Consider the following 10,840-nt stretch of genomic DNA (forward strand, 5'->3'; position numbering starts at 1 on the left):
TGCATTAAAGATATACATATTTTTATCGTAAGAATAAATGTATTAATATAAGAGGCTCTTATTAGTCTTTTTGTTTGCTGGTATTTATTTTTTTTTTGTCTAATATCCACGCTATCATTATTATAGTTGGACTATATTATTAAACAGTTGGAGTATCTTAGTCTTAATGTAACCTTAAAGTCTTTTTAAGCTTTTACTTATACACATGTGGGGAAATGTTTTGCATTTATAGGTAGTTTAAGAAAGATCATGCAAGATCAAAGAACATTTATATGGAATTGTGTGATAAAAATATGAAGAAAATTTATAAAAGTGTTCCTGAATACAGCTCAGAGGTCAGTCAGACTCCAGTTCACTGCCTTTATCTGCCAGATTCTGAGTTTTTTGACACCTGGTGACACAAAACAAAATGCATGTTGTAAAGTGGTGCACCTGGGAGGATGTACTGGAGAATTATCTGATGACAAGAGTAAAAAACCTGAGAAGGAAGAATGTATTTTCCTGTGTCCATACTATCAGACATTTGCCCTAAAGAGGGGCTTCAGACTGTAGTGTTGTATCTTTAAGAGGGAATATAACATTGGTACACTGCCAGGTATCACAGAACCCCTAGCAAGTTAGGATCCTAGGGTTCCATGGAACCCTGGTTGAGAATAACTATTCTAGATGCTGGGCGCAAGATTTGTAGAATTTCATATTACTGCTAAGTGAACCATACGGTGCTAACAAGATATATTTGACTAGTCTAGTGAACTGAATGGTTACAGAGTCTTCTAGTTTAGAAAAGAGAGCACTCTCTACATGTTTTGATCATTACCTTGATAATTGAAAAGATAAAGTTATAGATTCGGATCCAGAATCTCTTTACTCTAGGACATTTCCACCAGGCATGATATAAGGTGCCCATTTGTTCGTATTCTCTGTAACATAATAAGTTTGGTTTTAATTTATGGATCCCGACAATATATAATATTGTAGTAAAACTTTAAAGTTTGCTTCAATGAGTGAAGTGAGTGATACTGCAGACATAGAGTTAGCCAACGCTTGCCAATCCTCAACACTCCACTCTACCTCTAGATCCACTTCCTATTGTGTCATTAAAAAAGCTTTTTGTTTTGGGGAAAGAGTGTACTGTAAACATGTATTTTACAAGCATATATTCTCCCTTTAGCTTCTGTGATCGATTGACAAGATTTTTCAAACGCTGTGCTTTGATAGGGAGGAGGAACTTCTTTAAGTTTAGATTTTATAAAAGATCATATTTGGTAGCTAAACAATTCAGTTGACGGAAGAGAAACTTTATCCTGCAGATGAGAGTGGCTCACAATAGACCTTCCATCCGAAATGCCTGCCTCCTATTCAAAAAAACCCTTTAATACTTCACCACATGGACCATCCGAGTTCACAGCCAAGAGGAAATTCTTGATTCTGCCAGAGCTGTGTGAGGGGCATATTGAGAATACAAGTGTTTTATTGTCTTTTTGTCCATCCCATATTGATAATGCTTAGGATTGTGGATATTGGCCTATATCCACATGAGGGCTTCTATTGGTATTGAGGTATTTGATCTAAGGCCAGGTTGGAGTCTCCCATCAGGATCAGGATCCCTCTATAAAGGGGGATATCTTGCCCAACATTGTAGTGAAAAATGCCAATTGTCCTGTTGTGGGAGCATAATAGCTCAAAATGGATACTAAAGATCCCCCAAGTTCGACCACTATCATATTATAGCAACCCTACTGATCTTTGTGTTCAGAGTTTAAATTAAATGTGACTGATTTGGAGAAGCACGATGCCACTGCACTCTTCTTTTCTCTTGCGTTTGCTAGAATGACAAGGGGATAGTGTCCATGAAAATATTTAGGGTAGGATTTGGCAGAAAAGTGAGTTTCTCTGCAAAGCTAACACATCCACTCTCATTGCATGATAATATTGAAAGCCTTAATTCTTTTAACTGGAGAGTTAAGGCCTTGCACATTATGAGTCAATAAAGTCAAACCTAGTTTGCTAACAAACATGGAATCTAATTACTGAGAGTAAGCTAATTAGGAGTTCAAGAGGGGAACCATGTGTACACACATATGGAAAAAGGGGGGTATTGAGAAAGGGTAAAAATGTTTTATAGAACAATGTAAGAAACATAAAAACTTTTGGCAAAAAAAGAAAACAAAAAAGGTCAGGGAAACTGACCGAACAGGGAACAAGATCTGCAAAAAGGGCATATCACCACTCCAAGTGAGGCCATGTTTACCCTCTCCGGTTTTCTACCAACAATACCACATTTAGTTAACCATAAAGCAATGCAGATAATGCAACAAGTAAATTATGCATACCTTTTCCATTAAGACAAAAAGTCTGTCTTGACAGGTGAGTCTTTTTGTGTGTAGATATTGGATGGTCCATCTGCTTCAAGAGCTTTTCCTTGGCTCTTTAGGAGGGGACCATGTTTGAGACCAAATGTGAGAGAGCGGTGAAAGATCTTCTCCTGCTTCTGATCTGGTGGAAAAATCTGTAGAGATCAATCCTAATTCTTTAGGCAGATTTTTCCCTATTTGAAAACATTGCAAAAGCATAAAATTAATTCTGAAGATGAAAACATAGGCTTAAGTTAAAGGCCCAGAGGTATTTAATGTTATGTGACAGATGTGCTTAAACAAGGGGTTTAAATGGCCTCCGCTTTTGAATCGTGGCTGGAGATCAATCTGCAAATATCTGTACTGGATATCCTTCAATGGATAGGCCAGGGATAGATCTGACTGCTTTCATTAGAGCATCTTTAGTGTGATAATAATGTAATTTCACAATGACATCTCTAGGTACTCTGTCCACTCTGAGACAGACCCCTATGTAAGCGATCAAGTTCTAAATGTAGATCATTTACAAAAGGAAGTAGCATTTTAAGGAATGCTTTTAATGAGGAATCCAGATTTTTTATATTCTCCGGGAGGAAATTGTCTTGTAATATGCTGCTGTTTTTATTTTGAATTACCTGCCATCAGAAAGCACTTAATATTTGTCTGGTCCCTGGTTGGCTGGTTATGTATGCAGTTTACTGGTCTACAACAACATGGCTGTTGGCAGAGCAAGTCTGTCTTGGAGACCATGTTTTTGAAGACCAGCAGAGCAGGACAGTAATGGCCTCCTACTCCTAATGGCAGTGGGAGTGAAGAGCAGGAAGATGGCAGAGAGGGAGATTCACAACTACTGTGACCTAGAGGAGGGAAAAGGGAGTGCAGAGAGAGCCCTGGAGGAGGCGGGCCTGACTGGGGAGGTGAACCTGAGTGGCCAATAACACCAGTGTTTACAATTGTTGCCTAGCAACTACAGGCCTGCTTGTTTACTGCTATTGTGTGGGCAGCAGAAATATGATCAGCCTGTATAAATATATAAATTGTCTATATAGAGAACTCTCTTCACCATTATTCACTTTGAGATCATTACAAAGAACAAGAGGGCAGTCTTTGCGTTTAGAGGAAAAGAAGTTTAAGCTCCAGATAAGTAAGGGATTCTTTACTGTAAGGTCTGAGAAAATGTGGAATCGGCTCCCTCAGGAAGTAGTTTCAGCAACTACTATAGATTGCTTTAGGAAAAAGCTGGATGTTTTTCTAGAAGCACAGAATATAACTGTATATTAAGGCTTTAAAGTAAAGATAAGTAAAGAGACTTTTGATCCAGGAAACATCCAATTGCCTTAAAGAATCAGAAAGAATTTTTTTTCCCCTGTTGAAGAAAATTGTTCCAGGGTTTTTTTTTGCCTTCCTCTGTACCAACTATGTCTTATAGGGTTTTATATCTGGGATATGTTTATTTCCCTAGTGATTTAGCTTGATAGACATTTCTTTTTTCAACCTAACCTACTATGTAACTTCCTCACAGCAGGGAGCTGATTTTGGGTACTTAAGGTCTGTAAAAGTAAAACTGAGTAAGTTTAATAATTTCAGCTTCTTGTTTTTAAACAGGAATTTGTTCCTATGTGTAATAATAGTGTGGCAAATTTATTTTATAGTTTGTTAAACTATAGTTTATATAGTTTATAGTTTGTAGTTTGCTTATTACTGTTCCCAAAACTGATCCCTGTCTGTGCAGCCTTACAAGGGATTCACATGAAAATTATTTTGCATTTTATTTTATCTTCCAATTTGGTTTAGTTTTGCAGCCACTTGTCATTAGGCTCTGTGTTTCCCTATCTGGACAGAAATAAAATGTAATTTAATTCAATATTGTACAGCAAAGATCTCTCATATGGTTCCTTCTGCTGTCCCTCCACAGTCCAACATTCAGCCTTTTCTCCTGGCCTTTAGAGTGGGCCAGTAGATGGCAGCAGGGAGCCTTGTGACATGATGATGGAAATGCTGACAACATGGCAATTGAGTATCTATGTATTCCAGCAATCCCAGCTGAGAGTTTTCTGTTATCTGATTGGCTTCCTGAGTTGTCAGTCACTGATATTACCCCAGGTGGGTGTGGCCTGTTTTTTTGGTTTCATACATGGTACCAATCAGTTCTGTTACTGACAGAGAAGGCTTGGCTAGAAGTCATCCAACAACTGATTGGGCAATGAAGTAAGCTGGTTGTGACTGTTTCATGGCAACCTGTCAGAAAGCCGTTATCATAAATTTTACTGGTTGATTCACAATAGAAGCTCTTTTACTGGCTAGCTAATTCATCACCATAATTTCTGTTCTACAAGAACTTTTCTGACCTCAGTGGCCATGTTTTTGTAGTCCCACTTGATGAGTCAGCGGAAATTCCCGCTGACTCATCAAGTGCAGAAGACGCCAGAAGAAGAAGAAAGAAAATGTGAAGGAAGAGAGAAACGCGAAAGACAATGCGGGACATCGGGGGATCAGATAAGACTCGATTTACTACTTTTTCCCATATGTTTACCTAACCCAAGTGTGACTTAGGGTTACCGCTATTAGCTTCATTTTTCTACACCGTGTCACACCCGGGGTTACTGCTCAGGGGGTGATGTAATAAATCTATTTGCTGCACCACTCCCTAATTCTGGATTGCCTAGGGAATGTTTGATTGGCTGGTTATGTACTCAGTTTACTGGTCTACAACAACATGGCTGTTGGGAATAAAAGCTGGCCTTGGAGGCCATGTTTTGTAGACCAGCGGGACAGTAATGGCTTCCTACTCTTAATGGCAGTGTTTCTGTTGTTTGCGGTTTTTATTTTTTTGTTTTATTTTGTTTTTTTTATTTTATGTTTTTGTGTTTGTTTGTTTTTTGTTTTTTTATTTATTTTTTATTTTATTTTATTTTTTATTTTATTTATTTATTTTGTATTGTTTTTAATTTTATTTATTTATTATTTTCGGTTATATATATATATATATATATATATATATATATAAATGGTTATTTTCTGTCCTAATTCGTATGTAAATGTGATGCCTGCACCACACTAAGGAATTTGCTTCAGTCACTTCAAATCCCTCACCTGGTATAGGGGTGGAGTGTTTGGCCCACCCAACCCTTCCAAAACACTCCAGACCTGGATCCCAGAGGTGTACAAATTTATCCAGGTCCTTCCATTCTATTCCCAGGTGGCACTGAAAACCAGAGTGCAGAGCAATCTACACTCTAATTCATACAGGCGTTTCTTGTCCTAAAATGTTTTTTCCAAGCAAGATGTCTGGCTAGATGCAGTAATGGGCAGCCCATGCAGGACAAATGAAACCTATATCCTTGCAGTCTAGCTGTAGTGACTGGCTAAGATGATTTTTAGGGGTTTCCTCATTGGATATCTGCACTCTATTAGTCAATAGAGAATCAATGTTATTGTTAATTGATAAGGGAGAGGGCATTTTGCCAGCCTCCAGTTCCTCCCACTTAATGCCCTCAAAGAATCTGTGCTCTCTTATGTTTCCATTTACCCCTAGCCTCTTAGCGGGGTTTTTACACAACAGCTGCTTCAAAATGTCATCTTTCTCAGCCAGAAGATTTGATTCTTCTTCCCGTTTTTTGTAAAACATCTCATACAGTATTACTCCTAAGGAAAACCAATCTACACCATGATTGTATTCCCTGTCTTCCAACATTTCAGGGGCAGAATATTTAGGAGTTCCAACTATTCCCCTTCTTTCCACGGTACTGTCACTTTCCATGGAAAGGCCAAAATCGGAAATCTTTGCATGTCCCTCATTAGTGAGAAGGATATTTAAAGGTTTGAAATCTCGGTGTATGATATCTTTGGAGTGTAGGAACTGCAAGCCACACACCAGCTCTGCAGTGATAAACGTCACCACCTTGATTTCCATGGACTGGTGTTATCTGATCAGATTCTCCAGTGTCCCGCCTTTTGCTAGCTCCATGGTGTAATAGATGTAATTGTCATTTTGGAATGCCGCATATCCATGAATTAGGAATGGGCATTGGTTGGCTAGCTGGAGAATATTGTGCTCAGCCATGAGGGATCTGTAACTAAAATTGTTTAGTTGGCTCTTGCTTAATCTTTTTATGGCTACCAGTTTTCCTTGTACATGGTCGGTTGCCATCATGACTTTTCCATAGCCTCCTTTTCCAAGAACACCATGGAAAGTGAATTTCTGTATGGTCATAGGAACAAGGTCTGGCCTGTGGCTGGTGTTGGATTGGCTTGGTTTTTCGCCATCTCCATGAGTTGAGGGGACAGGTTCAGGAATGGTGTGTGGGGGTATTTCTTCTACCTTATTCAGATTTCTTCTTCTGGCTGACTCACTCTGTCCACCTTCTTCTTGTGCTTTACATGCACTCTTCAAATCCATTAATGTCTTAATTTCCTCAGATTCATGAAAGAATCTGGCAGGATGATAGGTTTCTTCATCTGATGATTCCATGGGCTGCATGTTTGTCTTGTCAGATTTTGTGTTTATAAGTCTAGAAGGTAAATCTCCCTCTGATTTATAAGACTTGTTTTTCTTTTTCTCCACATATTTAGGTTTCTTCCTTTCTGCTGATTCTAGCCAGGATGCAGCACTGTGGTAGATTTCTTCTTCCAAATCTTCTGCAGATGCATAGGAGCTGCTGCTTATCTTGATCTCTGGAGAACCTGCCGGCTCTTCCAGGATCTCAGAATCTGCTGCTCTATCCTTAGGCTTCCTTTTCAGCCTTAGGAGAGCTGCAACCTTGTGTCTACAGCCTTTTCTAACTGTCTTTCTTTCAGTTTTTCCTACACTGCTCTCAACTGGCATCTGCTTTGTTGGTGCTTGGGACTGACATCTTAGGACAGCTCGAAGTCTGGCAAAGAAAGTTTTCTGCTTTCTTTTTCCATTTTTCTTTGGGGGCTGTTTGCTGCAGACTTTACCTGGATCCTCATAGATATGGTCAATGTTTTGCTTTGGAGCTCCAATTTCCTTCATCCTTAGAAGAGCCACAACTCTCTCCCGAAATGTCTTTGCTGGGACTCTCACCTCAGCTACATCGCTCCTCTCCTTTTTCTCTTCTTCTCTCATTTTCTCTTTTCCGCTATTCCTCAATCTCATCCAAAACATCTTCCTTATTTTAGATTTCATCATTCTTGAATAACGGAATCGAAAAAGGAAAGAAAAAAACGCTTTTCGCAAACTCACAGAGTCACTCTAAAGTGCTGCTGTTCGTTCAGAGGTTTGTTACAACCAAAGACTGAGGGGCCCCTGCACCCCAATATATACCCTACTGTCTGCTCACAGTAGTGTCACCCCTCAATCTGATTGGTTGTTCTAGTGTGCCGTGCATCACACCTCAATCTGATTGGTTGATATCAAATCAGTCGCTATGACAACACAGCATCGTCACACCTCGTTCTGATTGGTTGATTTCAAAGCAGCGGTATGAGTCATTCCTGTTATGATCACATGAGGGGGTACTTTGAAGTGCTCAGTGCTCATCCCATCAGTGATAGCTGTGCAGGAATTGCAGTATAGAATGTAGGAGACCATGGGGCAGGGAATACAATAAAAAGTGGGGACATTGATATTAAACTTTATTCACGTTTATAACTTCTTTGTCTTTTGATTGGCACCAAAACATTCAATGTACAATGCAACTTTTATGAGTGTTGAATAGCAGAACAGTAAGAATTTGTAACTTTAAAATTGATTTGTGGCCGTAGCGCTCTATCCCCCTGTAATGGCAGCCTCACACCTGGCAATTACAGGGAGGTGATCTATGCAGAGTGATGTTCCATTGATCTTGGGAATAGATTTCATGTTGTACTGTAATTGTAGACAGAAGGGCCCAGTGTGTTATTCTGATGGTGGCTCTGCTGTTGGGCACCATGGCACATGAACACATTATAACACACTTATCATAAGTGAAATGGAAACAAGGATTTATTTCTGCATATATAATCAGTGTAAACGTAGAATAGGCCAGTAGATGGCAGCAGGGAGCCTTACGACATGATGATGGGAATACTGACAACATGACAATGAGCATCTATGTATTCCAGCAATCCCAGCTGAGGGTTTTCTGTTATCTGATTGGCTTCCTGAGTAGTCAGTCACTGTTATCACCTCAGGTGGGTGTGGCCTGTTTTTTGTTTTCATACATGGTACCAACCAGTTCTGTTACTGACAGAGACGGCTTGGCTGGAAGTCATCCAACACCTGATTGGGTTATTAGGTAAGCTGGGTGTGACAGCCTGTCAGAAAGCCCCTATCATACATTTTACTGATTGATTCACAATAGAGGCTCTTTTACTGGCTAGCTGATTTATTACCATAATTTCTGTTCTACAAGAAAATGGCTGCTAGGGTCAAGAAACTTTTCTGATCTCAGCGGCCATGTTCTTGTAGTCCTGAAAGCAGCCTGCCAGGAAATTTCTTGTAATATGCTGCTGTTTTTATTTTGGATTACCTGCCAGCCTATCAGAAAGCACTTAATATTTGTCTGGTCCCTGGTTGGCTGGTTATGTACGCAGTTTACTGGTCTACAACAACATGGCTGTTGGGAGAGCAAGTCTGTCTTGGAGACCATGTTTTTGAAGACCAGCAGGACAGTAATGGCCTCCTACTCCTAATGGCAGTGGGAGTGAAAAGCAGGAAGATGGCAGAGAGGGAGATTCACAACTACTGTGACTTGGAGGAGGGAAGAAGGAGTGCAGAGAGAGCCCTGGAGGAGGCGGGCCTGACTGGGGAGGTGAACCTGAGTGGCCAGTAACACCAGTGTTTACAATTGTTGCCTAGCAACTACAGACCTGCTTGTTCACTGCTATTGTGTGGGCAGCAGAAAGGATGCTGCTGCCCACACAATAGCAGTAAACAAGCAGGCCTGTAGTTGCTAGGCAACAGGAGGAAGCTGGGCCATGGGGTACAAGTCATGTCAAAGGCCAGGTAGGATGGCTGGATTCAGGCGGTGCTGCTGGAGCTGTAAAGATGAATGTGCGGCCTGTGACATTCAATGGTGATATATTATCTGTGTGATCATCATGAAGAACATAGCTGGAAAATACAAAAACACCCGGATGGAAGATTCAGCCTAATATCCTGCAGTGTGGTCACTGGGGCATTCACCAAATTCTTCCCAGCAAATTACAAACCTACTCACTGCAATACATCACTTCCATGGTCAGCTAAATGCACACCAAATGTCACCAGTCCTCCATACATGTGCCACAAGTCCAGCATATATGTGTCACCAGAACTACATACATGTGTCACCAATCCTACATATATGTGTCATCAGAATTACATACATGTGTCATCAGTCCTATATATATGTATCACCTGAACTACATACATGTGTCACCAATCCTACATATATGTGTCACCATAATTACATACATGTGTCACCATTCCAACATATATGTGTCACCAAAACTACATACATGTGTCACCTGAAATCAATACATCTGTCACCAGAACTACATACATGTGTCATGAGTCCTACATACGTGCATCACCAGTCCTACATACATCTATCACCAGTCCTACTAATATGTATTACCAACCATTAATACACATGTCACCAGTCCTCTATACATGTGTCAGTAGTCCTATATACATGTGTAACCAAACCTACATACAGGTGTCAATAGTACTACGTACATTCATCATCAGCACTACATACATGTGTCACCAGAACTACATACATGTGTCACTAACCCTATATACATGTGTCATGAGAACTCTACATGTGTTACCAGCACTACCTACCTGTGTCACTAGCACTACATAGATTTGTCACCATACCTGCATACATGTGTTGTCAGCACTACATACATGTGTCACCAGAACTGCATACATGCGTTACTAGCATTACCTACAGGTGTCAATAGTACTACATACATTCATCATCAGCACTACATACATGTATCACCAGAACTAAATATGTGTCACCATTCCTCCTACATGTGTTACCAACCCTACATATACATGTGTCACCATTCCTTCATACATGTGTCACCAAACCTAAACACACGTTTCAACAGTGTTACATACATGTGTGACCAGTCCTACATACATGTGTAAATAGCACTGCATACATTTAACACCAGCGCTACATACGTGTCACTAGAACGACATACATGTATCACCAACTCTTCATGTATGTGTCAACTCTTCATACACTTGTCACTAGTCCTATATACATGTGTCACCATTCTTCTTTACATGTAGTACCAAACCTACATACATGTGTCACTAACCCTATATACATGTGTTATCAGCACTACCTACATGTATCACCAGTCATTCATATATATAAATTTATACAACCATATATATCACCAGTCACCTACATTCATGTGTCACCAGCACTGGATACATGTGTCACTAGTCCTACACATGTGTCACCTACCAGCTCAAGTCAGGAGCGCCCTCTGGCTGGTGAATGGAGAAAAAGCATGAATTGCACAGATGGATTGAAATGATT

Source organism: Pyxicephalus adspersus, chromosome 1 (genome assembly GCF_032062135.1).
Source record: "Pyxicephalus adspersus chromosome 1, UCB_Pads_2.0, whole genome shotgun sequence".
Classification (NCBI taxonomy): Eukaryota; Metazoa; Chordata; class Amphibia; order Anura; family Pyxicephalidae; genus Pyxicephalus; species Pyxicephalus adspersus.